At 37.2% G+C, this 17,151-nt stretch overlaps 2 long non-coding RNA genes across 2 annotated transcripts in view; both read right to left on the bottom strand.

Annotated features, from left to right (window-relative positions):
- Positions 1-3,798: 3,798 nt before the first annotated feature.
- On the bottom strand, positions 3,799-5,967 carry LOC115922726. Its single transcript, XR_004063581.1, has 2 exons — positions 5,790-5,967; positions 3,799-5,419 (listed from the first exon to the last, which is right to left on the bottom strand). It is a non-coding gene; the product is annotated as an uncharacterized LOC115922726 (long non-coding RNA).
- Positions 5,968-12,752: 6,785 nt separating this feature from the next.
- Positions 12,753-17,151, bottom strand: part of LOC115922724 — a 52,721-nt gene continuing 48,322 nt past the window's right edge. Inside the window, exon 3 of the long non-coding RNA XR_004063579.1 lies at positions 12,753-13,080. This is a non-coding gene — a long non-coding RNA (uncharacterized LOC115922724). The remainder of the gene's footprint in view (positions 13,081-17,151) is intronic.

Here is a 17,151-nt window from a genome sequence, read left to right as displayed (position 1 = left end):
AATTATAGAGAAATATATGATGACAACGAAGTGATAGGCTACAGAACGGAGCAAAATATGATAAAGATATGAGAAGCAGTTTTTATAGATTAATTCCAGCCAAACATATCTTCGCTCAGCTGTGATTATTAAGGGCAGGTATAGGGAGGTGCGTTGACATGGATCATAGCAAAAAATTATTCTAAATAGTGGTTTTATGTGCATGGAGATTGGAGACACACCCATTTAGTGTACCCTTGGTATTTAGATTTCTTAGATTGAGAGTTCACACGGCTTCCATTTATTTTCAATAGTGATTTGATGCATAGTGTGACCACAGGTCTCGTTCGCTTATTTTCAGAGGTTCACACAAACCATGAAAAAACTTTGTACTTTGTAGAGAAGTACAATGAGAGATAAAGTACATTGTACTAAAAAGATCAAAAAGGAAATTAAAAGAGAGAAATCTACTGCTGCTTCCCACTAAATCATAACGATGCAAATGTCACTTTTACTAAATACTGCTAAGACTAAATTTTAAAGTGGTCCAATTTTCATGAATGCTTGGGACTGCGGACTGCACAAAGCATAAAGTTTGGATATGCTTAGCCGAAGCGGGTGAAAGCAGTAATGAGCTAGAAGACTACAGATGATCTCCTCAGGAATGGCCTTTTCAGACTACAGATAATTTATGCAGAACTTGTAGCAAGAAATTTCATATAAAGTATCATAGTATAGCGAAAGCAGCATACAGACTGAAAACAACAAAGTGTAAAAAACGTAATTATTAAAACTAGTTTTTAAGAGGAAAATTGACATTCGACAGCCGCTAATCATTGCTGCTTGCTCACGATAAGGCCTGCCCAGTTACAGAATAAAGAAATGTCATATTATCAAACTTATTTTGAAGTGGTCAATTGGCATTTAACAGTTGGCCAATCGTTAGTGAGCGCTTATGATAAAGCCCGCCCAGTTTAAAGCTGATCTGCTGTAGTTTACAGGAGGGATTAGACTGCCCTGCAAGGTCACTGGACAGATGGTTATCTCATCAACTCAGCTCTCAGTTAACATAAGAAAAAGAGGATCATGGGGGACCAATGGTCACCGATTAGGCATTGTTTGTGATATAGAGGGCGCAAGTAGCTACAAGTAGTGCAGTGGGCCTTTAAATTTGTGTACATTATGACATTCAGACTAAAACAGGACCATGATTTTGTTTGAGTTTTCATTCAAAACAATGGTCGAACAAGCATTTTTGCTTTACAATATTCTGTTACACAACGTCTCTTTAAAACAATTTTTACACTTCAAAAAAGGTAATCACTTGTATAGCTATAGCTTATAAACGATAAGTTAGGTAGTCTGAACATGGGTTTAGCCGAGGCAGATGGAAGCACTAATGAACTAGATGACTGCAGATGATCTCTCCGTGCTACGCAAGGAGGAGAACGTCACACAATTTTCTGGCTAATTTCAAGCCAGACACGAAGGCAGCTTGTCACATAAATCTGAACGGCGCTACTCTTACTACGACGAGTACTCACTCCGTCCGCGAAGCAAAGGAACGCCAGCCACTGACAGAGACAAAAGGATCGAGACCGGGGATGCCCGAAGGCACCACGATTTTGACAATTTTGTTTTTATTGTGATTGATGCGGTGAAGATATATCTGGGCTGTGGTTATGCATATCTACGCGGAGAGCCCTCAGATCGTGGGCAAGCACACTTTCAGAATTGTCTCAATCAAGAGCGTGGTTACGTTTCAAGAGAAAATTGGGCATTGGTCATGCTATTACCGGTAATACAGTGCGAGTGGATCATGTATACTGTGAGGTTTTGGAATGATCAAAATGAATAGAAATTGACTCAATTATTCTTGCTGAAAATCACATGCCCTTTTTGCACTGCACACAGAAATGGGTATATGGGACAACACAAGAATGTAACATGAAAGTTTCCCAACATTTCAGGCACATCTTGCCATATTTTTATATGAGGGCATTTCACGAGCAAATATTTAAGGGGACATTTTCACTAGATATAATTCTTCCAAACTCACATAGAAAGAATAAGAACGCTCACAAAATATATTCCCTTTTCACAAAGCACAACTTTCTCTTTAAACCTAAGGGTATTGCACCGCATTCTATATCTTGGGGGCATCCAGATGAAAGATGACCCCCATGTTCAATTATTTTCCGTGAAAAATTAACACTTGCATCTCCCGAGATGGTCAAGATATCTGACCTTGCCATCGTTGAGTCAGTTTGGATGAGGGGTGGTCAGCTCAATCATCTTATGATATTCCATTGATCGAGCCATCGCAAGGGAAAATGTCTTTTTATTGAAAGATTCACTAGGCCTGTCTTCATCAGCTTGAGATTGCCAAATATCCCGCTATTTGAACTATCCCGATCGCAAATTATCCCATTAATTTGTGTTTTCATCAGCCCGAAGTTGCAATTAGCGGGATATTTGGTCGAGATAATCATCCCAAGATATCTTGGGCTAGTTTACAAAATATCCCGCTATTTTTCCGGTGCGTCGTCACCAGCCCGAAGACTCACATTATGCGCGAACGCTGAGCAAAATATCTCAAGCTCGAGTTTCAAGGTCAAGTCTCCAGCTGATGAAGATAGGATTTGTAACTTCTGGATTATTTCCCAAATCAGAAATAGCGGACTATTTGGCAATCTCGAGCTGATGAGGACAGGCCTAATGACACTTATTTGACAGGTATACAAACTATACATACACAGGATTATAATCAGGATTATAACCATTCATGGTATATAGACTTTGAATAAAAAATCATTTGTAATCTTTGTTTTTAGCAACAAATACAGACATACTAAAACTTCTTCAATTTTGTAACTTACCAAACATCTTTTATTTTAAATCATATTTGTTACTGCTAATGATGTTATTTGCCTTCAAGAGTAACTTAATGAATGGTCATCTTCAGAATAATCTCTAATACATGTACAGTCATATCGTCGCTGTTTTCACGAAGTGACGGTAGTGAAAAAAATGCATTCACTTTGCGTTACGATTTTCCTCACTACCGTCACTTCGTGAAAACAAGGACGATATTTGTCTAAACAGTCATTAAAATATAATTTTACTAATAGCTTTGAATGAAAACAAACAGTGGTTATTAACATAACGAACATAGTACAGTCACTCGTGACATTTTCAGAAGAGAAAAAAAAGATGAAAGGCTCAATAAAATTTTGAATTCCTCTCAGAATTTTTTGAAGAAATGCCTTTACATCAAGGGACACAGATAATGAAGGAGGGAGGAAGAAAGAGAGAGTGGGAGGGACAGGGAGTGAGGGACGGGACAGGGAGAGAGAGAGAGAGAGAGAGAGAGAGAGAGAGAGAGAGAGAGAGAAGAAGAAGAAATGAGAGACAGATTTTTTGTTTTCCCATGAAAGTCTCAGCTTGAAAATGGTCGCAGATGGCAAAGCAAAATCAAATACAATGCCAAGCTGAAGAAACATACCCAAGTAATATTGAAAGATGATGAGAGATTAATTGCCTCCATGATTTCTGTGTCAGTCATGTTTAGAGAAACCAGGGTTGGTTGTGGAATGATGGTTGTGAGAAAGAGAATGGGGAGGAGGGGAGGGGGTGGACACGATAGGGGAGGGGGAGGAGGGGGGGGGGGAGCAGGTTGGTAAAAGTGGATAGAGTGTGAAGGGGTACATTTGAGGGGATGAAATATATTTGGCAGGATAAATGTACATACATTTGAAAGTACTGCAGTTATGAGTATATCAACACATTTTGTTTTCATTGACAGTGTTTTTTTTGGGGGGGGGGGGGATAAAAGGGAAATGCCTGTCAATTTCAACAGAATGCTTACAACAGCCTGTACAGCAACTAAAATATAATAATTGACAAATTTGTGTACAATATAGAATGTAATGAATACATTTCTCTGGCAGAAAACAAAAGGGCTCCTTGCAAAAATGAAACTGCATATTACAGTTCAGTTTATCAGTTTCATCAGTTAGGAACATTGTTATCTACATCTGTAAACTAAAACAAAAGTTTTACCATAAAAAAAAAGTAAAATGCAATTTCAAACTTGATTGAACCTGAACTGCATTTAATTGGATCTTTGTTCAAAACAAAAGCAATTGAATCAATTGTACCTGAACTGCATTTAATTGGTTCTTTGTTCATAAAAAAGCAATTGAATCAATACACAATTGTATCAGCGGTATCTCTTTATAACCAGAATACTTTGATCAAAAGCAAGATGGCAGCCGGGGACAATTGTGACCAAAAACCAAAGGCCTCTATTCTGCGGCAAACCAATTCAATCAACAAAATACATAAGCCCTCCACGAGAGGGAATAATTTGAAGAAAGGGTGAGCCACGAATATCGCTCTTTATTTATTATTGAAAGATCTATTCACTGGATAATAGTCAATATGTATTAATATAAGACCCATTTACACTACAGAAAAAACTAATTCAAACTACCATTTATGATACTGGAAAAACCGATACAAATATATGTCAGTGCTGTATATTCCTATTATATTCTGGTGTATTTTGTCAGTTGTGCACATTCCCGATTGTTGATGCTCTGCATGTGTTAACACAGTAGCGAGAAGAGTCACGTGGCAAAAAAAAAGAGGACTAATTTACTGGTGCTTTGAGAGCCAGCATTTACACAGCAAAAACTGGTGTTGTTTCCAGCGTTATAAAAAAAATTCTCCAGAGATGGGTTCTCCGTCATGTTCAAGGTTTAATAGTCGCCTAGCAACTCCTGACTTTATGAGAAGAAAAAAAATGTTTGTTTTTGCTTGCAGTGTGAATGCCCCCATTATAAATGCCTTGCTGCGGTAGGATATATGGTATCTCTGAAATGAAAAGAGAATATCTCTTGCTGCTGATCGTCAATGCTAGGGGACCACAAATCACTTTCGATATTGGATATTGCATTTATGGGGGTTAACTGTAATAGGACAGAATACAAAATTGAATTACTCAATAGCCTAACTTCCAGGTAACATTATTTTTCTTCCTACTGATAAATTGGGATCAACAAAATCTAGAGATTAAGATTTGCATTTTGATCCTTCATTATTAATACTATTTAAAAAAAAGAAAGACTGGGAAATAAAATAATGGCAGAAAAAGAATAAATTATTCATACTACTGATCCGAATTAACTTTTCTTTGCTCAGAAGGAGAAGAAACTTGGCCTAAAAGTCAGACATTTTCTCTGACACATCCAGTCTCTAGATACCATGAGAGGCTTATACAATACCCTGCATTCTATTAAATGCGTACCAATGTAAATTAACATTAACACTACCTCTCGGTATTGAATTAACTGAAAAATTCTTTTGATTTGAACAAAAAACATAATGATTACCGGTAGCTGATATTAACAACAATACCTCAAAGTGTGTTGCCCATCTTTAAAGGTAAAGACCAGTATTGGGAATGCCCCAATTTCAAAAAATGAAATGGAAGCTCTCATTACCAATCATGTAAAAGAATATGTTTTGACTAATACATGATGATTACAAATTTGCCAGGAAATTGCCTACTAATCCATATATTTGGTAAATTTGTTTCTCTCATGGTCTGTGAGAGATATAGGGTAGTCCCATATACATCTTTCTGTGTATAGTGCTTGTAACTTTACGAAGAATGGGCCAAATTTCTTATCATTTTGATGATTCCAGAACCTTGCAGATGCTAGATGCTAGATGATCAACCTTTTCTGATCGATTCCACAACGTTTCTTTCACAATGCAATCGCATGACCATAACTGGTCTTTACCTTTAATTATCGACTACATACATGTAGATGGAAAATGGGGCCAAAGTAGATGCACATGTCTCTCTCACTTTCAACATATGGGCATCTTTAACAAGTCAAACAGTACGTTATGTACCTGGCACATTATTCTCGCATGCCACTTCTTGTCAACTTAGCCTAATTTATACCATCAAAACTCGATAAATCATCAAAAATTTGCAAAAACACCAGATGTTTGTAGAATATGTGTAGCAAGAATTCGGATCAGGGACTCCTTTTCAGGAATTTATCCCCAATTTTTCCTTTACACAGTGTACTTGTACTTTGGGGTTATCCAACACGATTTGTGGACCATTTTTTTAAAGTACCTAGTACCTACTGTACATGAATGACAGCTTGGTTATTAAATCGGTTGACTACAAGTTACACTGACAGCACGTACAAAAGAAAATATATTCGCCATACGGAGGAGGCTAAAGCTCTCTCATTTTTTTCCTCAATTATTTCCTCTCTGACTCTTTACAAACTGACACTCCATATGTGACATTCAATATTGGATTTTATGAAGTGTTGTTTCGGGGATGGAATACAAAATGGAGTTGTGGCGGCCGGGGATATATGTGATATGACAACAGAATCAATCAAAAGGCACAGAAACATATTGATCATGCACAGAAAAAGCAACAAAAGGTCAACGTGAAAATAATATAGCTAGTCTGGCGATTCATACTATGTATTAAAGTCATGATGTGGGGATGTACAAAGATACAAATTGATTAATAACTTTCCATTCTTTTGCAGTTGTTTTCAAAAGCTGAATTATCATATTCATCAATTTAAGATGCACATACAAAGAAAGTTATCTTTATTTCATTATAAGACTTGTAGCAGTTTAGGGGCAAATCATTCTTTTTCTTTTGAATAACTGCTTTTGTTATCATTAAAATCACAAATAATCAAACAGCCTTTAGACAGGATATGTCAATATCTGATTACTGTACATTAATGAACTAAAACATTAACATTCAGATGTCAGATGGCAATAAACCTGTCTATACTATCTATTCCACTATAACACTGCTACACACAAACATTTTTTCTTTCACGGGGGGGGGGGGGGGGGGGGGGGGGGGGGGGAGGCTCACTTACACACCAACTTCATTTATTCATTTATTTTGTTTGGGGGGGGGGGGGGTCTGGAATTAAAAACTTTGGGGTCAATATATGTACTGGCTTCCTGTCGGTGTCAAACCCTGCATCATGATATATTTCTTCGGTTTTTATCTTTCAGGACATCCTGGTAGAATTAATGAAACCCCCTCGAGACCAAAAGGCAGGACCAACAGACAACGAGACCAACAGTCAATGCAGCCAATGAGTTTCACAGCCCACAAGACAGATAATCTCGGTCTCATAAACTCAACAAAAAGTTGTCACAAGGCTGGCAAGACCGACATGTCGGCCTCGTGAACCCCCCGACGACTTTTTCGTAGACCTGTCGGACCGACACTGTCAACCTTATGGACTGTCAGTCTTATGGGTTGTCTGTTTCATGGCCTATCGCTGGTCTTGTGGGCCTTTAATACTTCTACATGTAGACACTTGTTTGAACAAAGATATGGAAATGTTCCAGGGAATGTTGGATTTGATTGATTCTACAGCTTTCCTTCATGCGGATATGATACATCCTTTTATCAGGGTCAAATGAGTTCATACCTGTTAAAACGATTTGACTAATTCTTGTATCTAGAAAAAGAAATGCAAGTTATCAAATGTGCCAATAGTGAAAACATGTAAAAACTAGTAAAACTTAAAGTAAACTATAGGCTTATAAATAGATAAATTAAAGCAATGAATGAACAAATGAATAAACATATAAATAAAATACTTCTACTGATAAAAGATGACCATAATATTTTTCAACCTTTTCTTCAAGTGTATATGATGCATAATGTTATATAAACATGCTTTTATCCAAGGTCAAATAAGTTTATACCTAAAAAAAAAGCCTAACTAATTCTTTTATTTTTTACAAATTACATAGATTATCATCTGCACTAAAAGTAAAACTGTATTCAACCTAGTCAGAACAGTCGAAACAGGCTGGTAATATATCAATGGAGCAATTTTTTTCTGAGGGAAACAATTTCACAATCATGTCTGTGTCTCAAGAATATTGCATGTCACTAGGAAACATTGGATTATTGAACACGTGACTGAAAAGACCCCGGACCAAGAAACTTGTCTTGAAAACAGTTCGTACTTAAAGAATTCATCGCTATACAGAATCATATAGCTTTACAATTTTTTTTATCAAAGTAATTCCCTTTCATTCCGGTCTGAACGTCATACAGAGAAACGTAGTTTGTATATAACTAAACGTTATAAAGCCAGGGTAATAATTGGGAGCGCCAGGAGGGACAAATTTGACTGACATGAGCGCTATACAAGAACCCACTACTATTATTATTATCATTTCAAATGAACACTCGATAAACAGTCATGGCACCGTACTTGTCTGATCATGAGGGCACACCGATGCTAAACCAGCTGTCATGACAACTGCCTTCTTAGATAAATACAATATTAATTTTAGCAGTCAGTCCGCCCCTTACGCTTTATACGACAATCCTTTGTACGGTGTCTGCATCTCAAGACTATCGCCTATCACCAGGAAACACAAAGGATTATGAAACGTGCCACCTGAAAAGACCCTGGGACCGAGAAAACTTGTCTTGAAAACATAAGACACAAGAGTCAGGGTCAAGTTGAATCAATGTGGCAAATACATTAAGTGATCCCGCAAATAGACACTGCTGATGCCAAATAAAAGCTGGAAATTTCAATATTTGCGCATGATCCCACATGATGTTATTTGTGTACTCTTTGCAATCTGCGCATGGCGTCCTCAATGGATTCTCTACAAGCATCAGTGTTGCAACATGCATAAATTCCTCGGCAGTTTGGATAACAATTGCAATGAGGGATAATGTTTGTGATGTCATGGATTGCAGAAGAATGTAGACAATTTCAAAAATAAAATTGCTGTCGTATGAAGCAGGTATTCAAAAAATGTAACATATACTGCCATTTCGTCAATTTCATTTGCTGCACTTTGCACAAAGACTGACAAGGGTTCTAAGATATGAATTTTTAATATAGACAAAGAGATGAATATAGAAGAGGGTACAAGGTTTGGTCGGATCGAAAGTGGACAGAAAGAGAAGCAGGGTCGACCCTGACAACGGGACAATTGCAATGAGGGATATCGTTTGTCAAGTCATGGATTGCAGAAGAATGAATACAATTTTATAAAATTGCTGTAGTATTACTACATTTATGAGGCAGTGGCGAATTAGTAAGTCTGCAATTCTTTGGTCTTTGCCATTTCCTGCATATTGAACAAAGGTCTTACAATATGGATTCTGAAAATCCAGGATAATGGGAATAAATAGGAGCAGGGTCAAACCTGAAAGCGCACCAAATGTGAAATACTATTTGTACAGTCATAGATTATACTTATAGAAGAATGTTCATGATTCTTTACAAATTTGCTGTAGTATGACAAAACTACAAGGCAGTAGAGAGTTTTCTATGTTTATATGTATGTAACTGCTGCCTAATGAACAGAGATAGACTAGATTCTAGTATGAAGAGTAGAAGACTGAATGTCAACGCGGTGATGGCGAGATTAGAAGGGGCAGGGTCAATCTTTATGAGAGAAAGAAAGATAAAGGTAGAAATAGAAACAGATATACAACAATCAAATAGAAACTGATAGAAAAAGAAAGAAACAGAGATAGATAAGGAAACATATAAAGTAACGCAGACAAGTGGCCAAAGGAAAAGGATGAATAATCTAGGTTGTCTCAATTACTAATGGTGCAATCATGTAAAGGCATTGGAATGACAAAGAGATTTAATTTAATTGCAAAGTGGCGGGGAGGGGTGGGGAGATGATAATGATTATGGTGGCGAACAAAAGAAAGAGATGAAAAATTGAAACGAAGAGCGAAATATACCAGACAGTAGGTATCTCACCGTGACTCATACACCCACTGTTCATTATTTTCACCGTATATCTTTAGCCAAGAGAGAAAACACATTAGCTTTGTATGGGTCTGCGAAATGTCATTTCAGAGGAATATGCCATTTAGGAGATGTCAAACTAAATTGATCTATGAGCTACAATTCATACGGTGTAGATGGATGATTCATTCCGAGTTTCATGACCAACCAAGGCCCCAAGTATTCACAGAATTTTCTACCACTTTGCGATAATGAATACACATTTGAATCAAGTTCGAGTTTTTCATTTACCGCACGCAGGAGTCTCTCTAATTTAGCCCCGTTCATATGTGCCGGCTCCCTGTCGAAAGTCACAAACAGTAAATTCTGCCCTTTTAAAGGAAATACTACCGATATGCAGATCAGATAATAATAATAATAATAATAATAATAGCCTAATAGTCCACTCCAAATTTTATTAAACCGAAACAGAAATTCTTTTTGCCCAATTGATCAGCGCAATACCAGAATATTTTTGTATTATTATAGTATTGCCTTGCTAATTTTAACAAAGATCAAGGACAAAACTTCTGAACGATGTACATCCGGAATGCTGTTTCATTTGCAAATGTGGAACGGGTATCCCCTACCCCCAATTTTGTTATTATGTAGTTCTTGGAGAAGCATTCAGCTTTAAGTCTAAAACTAAGATACTTGTAATTTCACTTGTCTCACTAAAAGCTATTCTTAGAGACAAGAGGCTTTTAAAATTATAAGTGAGAGGAAAGACAGATCGAGTGAAAGGAGAAGGAACCAGATGGATGAGAACTGAAATGAGTGACATGGAAAAAAGAAAAACTCCCACACACAGAAAACTTTATTTCTTGTGTGATATGTTAATATTCTTCTTTTGTGAACATCATATGGCAATATGTCTATCAACAAATGAACCACTGTATAGCAAAACAGATTTTTAGGATTGTATATTTGTGTTCGTCCACATAACTTATATCTGCACGATAAATAATTAAAAATAAAGATTACCTTATAGCTGTTTCTCTGGCATGCAATTCTACTATTAACAGAACTAAAAATATGTGGTCATTCCAAATGATATTTCTACTGCATGATAAACTTCAAGGCATTACTGCACACTATTTTCACCTGCAATATAAGCTTCGTTTGAGTGCCCAAGGATTCAATGATAAAAGAAACGGACCAGAAAAGATGACAAAGCTAGGCTATGCCTGGATACATAATTACAATATTTGAAAGGCTTGAATCAAAATCTGTGATCGACTGCATGGATTCGCTCAAGTGATGTTTCTGTATTTAATCCGTGTTCAGACCATTTGTTAGGATTGGCTATATCACTATATGATAATCAGATAGCCATGCGATATTGAAGACATAACAGTGGGCTCTCTTTTTAGAATTCAACACCATTCGGGATTTACCCAATAATAGGTGTTAATTGTCAATCACCAGGATTTAAGCCTTCAGTTCATGACCAACAAGCCTTATGTAATGCTCTGCATTTTCCACCAATCGCCCCATACAGAAAAGTCACTATCTTACCGGTGCATTTCCCTCACCGAAGACTCTCCATGAGACCAGGGGGTATTTCTTGATAGGACTACGGTTTCGCTGTGTGTGAGACTTGTACACCCATTAATGGTATTTCCACAAAGTCTGGTGTCAGCGATCAATAATGACCTACTGCACATGGAAACTGACAAGCATCTCCCTTTAAATAATATTTTCCTGAGTCTGAACTTCTTTTGAAGAAATGTTGTATAGCGAAATATCGTGTAGAGAAACACACATTTGAGCAACGTCTTTAGTCCATGATACAGATTTTATGCGACACGATTCAGCAGTTTTTATCAAACTGGAGAACACAATTGGCTTTTCAACATTTCTTTACAAATACAGTTGCAAGTCGGCTGAATATATAATGCCGTCGGGTTGACTGACTGACTGACTCAAGCTCCAATTGTGTTTAGTGCATTATTTCCCAGGTCGAGATTCGAGATATGCATCTCAAACAGATGTTTATGTAGTGTATTATCTAAATAGGCAGTTTGTAAGAGTTCAAAAGAACCATGGTTATACAAAAGTTCTGAAATAAGGGGAGTTTATCATCTCAATCGATCATTCTATGAAGGAAAAAAATGATATTGGCTCCTTTTAACTTCAACAAGCAATTTGCACGAACCTCTAACAACTATTTTGTATGTCAGGGTTCCATATTCTTTATTCAAAATATGAGCTTTAAATATTACTTCTAAAAAAATGACTTGTTGCAAATTTACATACATTCTCAAAACAAAAACAGAACGCATGGTGAAGACTATTTTCTTCATACTCATTATCTGTTATGTTTTGGAGGTTGATTTAATACATTCTTGGCTTCTTGCTATATACACAATTTTATTTTCAATACCAAAACTTTTTTTTTGCCGACTTAAAAAACAGTAGAGGACCTAGGATAGAACCTTGTGGTACGCCGTATAATAGAAGAAAAATTGGAGGAATTATTATTATAAACTACATATTGAAATCTATCAGAAAGATTACTTTCAAACCAAGATGACAGACAAATTTGAGTGTTGTTCTAGTTTCCAAGTGGTGAGTCAACACACCGATTACTGAGCTGGGAGACATTGCCAGGAATAGCGCCAGGTGAAGGGGCATAAATCAAAACTTTTTGGTGTACCGTGTATAAACCGCACAACTGACTTTGAATTTTTTTCGGCGGCAAAAAGGTGCGGTTAATACACCGTTAATTACGGTAGGTGATTATTAAACTAAAGGTACCATCATCTAAATTCATACCATGAATAAGAGAAATAGACAAGTGCATATTGTCTGTTTGGAACCAGAAGGCGTTAACTCGTAAAAAAAAAAAAAATAACTAATACTAAAAAAAATATATGTATTACACAGACTTAATATCCTTCTGGCTCCAAACAGATGGTATCTGAAACAAATAGCAAGGTTGCAATAACGATAACGGAAAAAACATATATGTGGAAAATGTATGGTGCTCACTGAAAATATAATTAGTGGCTTTCAGCACTGATTTCATTGGATTGTAGGCTTATACCTTTTCGTCAGAGACCGATTTCACTATTATCTTTGATTTATGAATATGGCCATTGACCAATCCTTTATTCTGCTTCCCAAAAGACTGACTAGAATTAGGAAAAGTCACTTACCTTTGATTAAAAGAAATCGCTTCTGCTCAAAGCTGCATGGAGTGAGCTGATCTCAGTTTGTTAAAACTTGTCCCTCCAGATTCCTATGAAATACAAAACAAGAAAATTAGAATGATTAAGACATCTTCAAAGTTCAATCCATACTAAAAATCCATAACAGAGAGAGCAACAGGAAACGTAATAACAATTAAACAACAACAAAAACAATGTCAACAACAGCAAAAACAATGTAAACAACAGCAACAACAACAACAGCAACAACAACAGGAGCTACATTGCTCACATACCAGTATCTATCCAAGTGGGTGCTCAAGGTATATACCTGCTAGTACACAGTGCTATAATTACCCTGGCTTTCGCAGATCGCATTTTAACATGTTACAATATGGCAACAGTTCACAGTTCAAAGTTGACAGTATACTGCTCTGATTACACAAATCTAATTGTTTGATATATTTGTAGAAATTGTTTTCATTCTATCATTATCTTGGGGGATAAAATGATGCATGATTCAGTCACTGTGAAAGAGTCTCTGATTGATTTCACACTATATTACGTACTCCTCTTGGGATTGTTTTAAGGTAGGATGATAGGCCTGTCCTCATCAGCTCAAGTTTGCCACATAACCTGCTATTTTCAGACTCTGGATATTATCCCGAAGCTCGGGATTGCGTCATCCCCAGACCTATACACATACACAAACTAGCTCGGATGGACGCAATTAGCCCGCTATTTCCCAAATGGCGGGATATTTCGGAAACAAATACAATATTTCTCTGGATATTTTCTCGACCAAATATCCCGCTAATTGCAACTGCGGGCTGATGAAAATGCAAATTAATTGGCTAATTTGAGATTGGGATAGTTAAAATAGCAGGTTATTTAGCTAACTCAAGCTGATGAAGACAGGCTCAGTGAGGCTTTCTGCTCTTAGAACCGGAGTCCTGAGACACCCTTGGGCCAGGAGAATGGACCTCGACAATTAAACAACTGTCTCGTGTCATTAGAACCTTAATTCATGGAGAAAATAGTTGCATCTTCAGCACCTTAGCACTCCCCCTTTCTCCATCTCGTATGACTACCCTGTACAGAGTCTAGTATATAGACACGCAGTATATACAAAGTTGGTTCCAGACTATCAAATTTGGACCATACAACTTAACGAGTCCAATGATTCATTTACTTGGGAGGAATCATGAATACGTAAATCAATCTCAAAATCTACCATGTTCAATTCTTTCACTACTCTACTCAAAGAATAAACTAATTCCAATTATTGAAACATTTTAAAATGAACTGTCATTACTGCTCATAAGTCATAGTACAATAAAAAAATAAAAAATAAAGCTACCCCGTACAAAAACAAATTTTACGCTCAATAGATTCCTATGCGCATGAATGGTATGTGATATACAGTTTCCCACACAGTGTATGCTACAGAGTATACAAACATTGCAGTTTAATCGGCAATGCTCAAAGATAAGGTCCATGTGTACATGTACTGTACATATAAACACACAATGGAATTTAAAGGTAAAGACCAGTATTGGAAACGCCCCAATTTCAAAAAATGAAATGGAAGCTCTCATTACCAATCATGTGAAAGAATATGTTTTGACTAATACATGATGATAAAAAATTTGCCGGGAAACCGCCTACTAAATCATATATTTGGTAAATTTGTTTCTCTCATGGTCTGTGAGAGATATAGGGTAGTCCCTTATACATCTTTCTGTGTATAGTGCTTGTAACTTTACGAAGAATGGGCCAAATTTCTTATCATTTTGATGATTCCAGAACCTTGCAGATGCTAGATGCTAGATAATCAACCTTTTCTGATCGATTCCACAACGTTTCTTTCACAATGCAATCGCATGACCATAACTGGTCTTTACCTTTAAAGTGAGACTTAGCCAAGAAGTAGTGACTATTCAAGATCATTTCAAAGTGAACGAGCCAAGTTCACAACCTCTTTGCATCTAATGCGATCATATCCTGCTCTTAAAACAACACTATTTCCCAAGCTCTAATATGACTATGGGCAAGCACCCCATAGGAGCTCCACTTCGTGTCTGTGTATTTAGCGGTCAAATTATGAATGGCGCCTGGATTAGGTTTCTTCCATGAAATTTTTGTCTTGCTCCTTCCTTTTCTCATCCCAATTCTTTTTGGATGTTGATGAAGATGAGATGATGATGATGATGATGTCCGGAGGCTATTGAAGAAGATCACCCATGTTCAAATATTTTTTTTTTTCTTCTTCACTTTTCAGCTTTTTATAAATCAGTAGCAGGATGGCTAGTAACTGGATACAAGTAAGATAAAAAGCTCAGTTTATGTTGACCCCAGCTGGCTTGGGAAGTAGAATATTTTGAAGGCTATTGAAGAAGATCACCCATGTTCAAAGATTTTTTTTTCTTCTTCACTTTTCATCTTTTTATGAATCAGTAGCAGGATGGTTAGAAACTGGATAGATGTAAAATAATAAGCGAGTTTTAGTTGACCTCAGCTGGCTTTTGAAATAGAATATTTTGAAGGCTAAGAGAGACACAAGGATGATTTTGTTGATTTGTGAGGGTGCATCATTGGCTGCCTGCAAGAAGGTCACTACTGCCATTGCTGCCATCTATAATACAGGCCTTCCTTGTAGCATTAGGTTCATGCTTGTACGCATCCGATAATGTCAACACTCCTAAATTTGTCTTTGGGATTTTTTCTTTAAAGCTTATCTGTACTAGTTTATAGGAGGAATTTGGTGACCCTGCAAGGTCACTGGACAGGTGGTTATCTCATAAAATCAGCTCTCAGTTAACATAAGATAAAGAGGATCATGGGGGAGCAATGGTCACCAATCAGGCATTGTTTTTTATATAGAGGGCGCAAGTAGCTACAAGTAGTGCAGTCCCGCTTTAAAGGGCTATTCTCACATGTACATGTAGCAATATGCGAAGTTCTTTAAACATTTATAACAAAAAAAGAGAGTATAATAGGGTGTGATGGTGGGGGAGGGGAGGGGAGGGGAGGGGGGAGAAGGAGGGTAGAGGGAGGGGAGGGGGAAGGAGAGGAGGGGAGGGGGAGGGAGGGAGGGGAGGGGAGGGGGGAGGGGAGGGGGGAGGGAGGAGAGGGGAGGGGAGGGGGGAGGGGAGGGGGACAGGTAGGGGAGGTTTTTTTGTTTTAACCCTTATAAATTATTTGAAGGAGCATGCATGGACTGAAATCCAGACCTGCACTCATGGAATTCTATTCATTTTTGAATCTTACTAATCAGAGACATCCGGAACTACTGCATTTGCAAACGTCAAATTTAAAAACCAGGAGCTAAACTTAACGTTTATGGACTCATATGTGAACTTTACTACTGTCTTCCCTATTCATCTGAACAACTTCAAGACAGGAAAAAACCCACATGGTCCCTAACTACAAAATGACATCAATGTTTAAAGCCACAAGCTAAACTTATCGTTGACGTACTCTCCTGAGAACCTAATGTCTTTCCCATTCCTCTAAACACCTTCATGAGTACTGAGCAAACATCCCTTAGTCATTTCATGTACATTTGCAGAAGAGATCACTCTAGTTAGTAAGCAAACAAGAAACTACAAGATGAGGGAGGATTCATGCACGCTAAGAGGCATTTACATGTACATGCAGTATGTTCCTTTGGTTTGTGCTATAAATAATGTTCACCACTTGTACCAGTAATATATGGGGAGTGGTGAAAAAAACAGCACAGTGGCATGCAAATAAATACTTACTATAATTGTTATCATTATTATATGAATATATCTTTTTTATGTGGGGTGGGGGGGGGGGGTCTGTCAGTCGATACATGAGCCCCTTTTGGTGTGGGGGATAAAATTAATGTGTCAAGAATTTAAATCCCCCCCAAAAAAAAAAAAAAACAACAACAACAATCATATTGAAATACATAGTGATTTTAGAATTGCAGAATATTCCCATTGTGATCACACCTGAGTCTGTTACAAAGGTTTAAAAGAAGATGAAATTTTGCCACTTTTGCAACATTTTACCTGCAATGCAAAAGGCACATCGTAAAACCCCATATCACATTTGTAATGTATCACAAAATGTCATGATCTTTCATCAAATCCCTCCTCCCCCTCTGGTTTCTGATTACTACAATCGCAAGAGAT

Source organism: Strongylocentrotus purpuratus, unplaced genomic scaffold, assembly GCF_000002235.5.
Source record: "Strongylocentrotus purpuratus isolate Spur 01 unplaced genomic scaffold, Spur_5.0 spur5_scaffold_12, whole genome shotgun sequence".
In the NCBI taxonomy this organism is placed as follows: domain Eukaryota; kingdom Metazoa; phylum Echinodermata; class Echinoidea; order Camarodonta; family Strongylocentrotidae; genus Strongylocentrotus; species Strongylocentrotus purpuratus.
The sequence above is the reverse complement of the archived record's forward strand: the minus strand, read 5'-3'. Positions and strand labels throughout refer to the sequence as shown.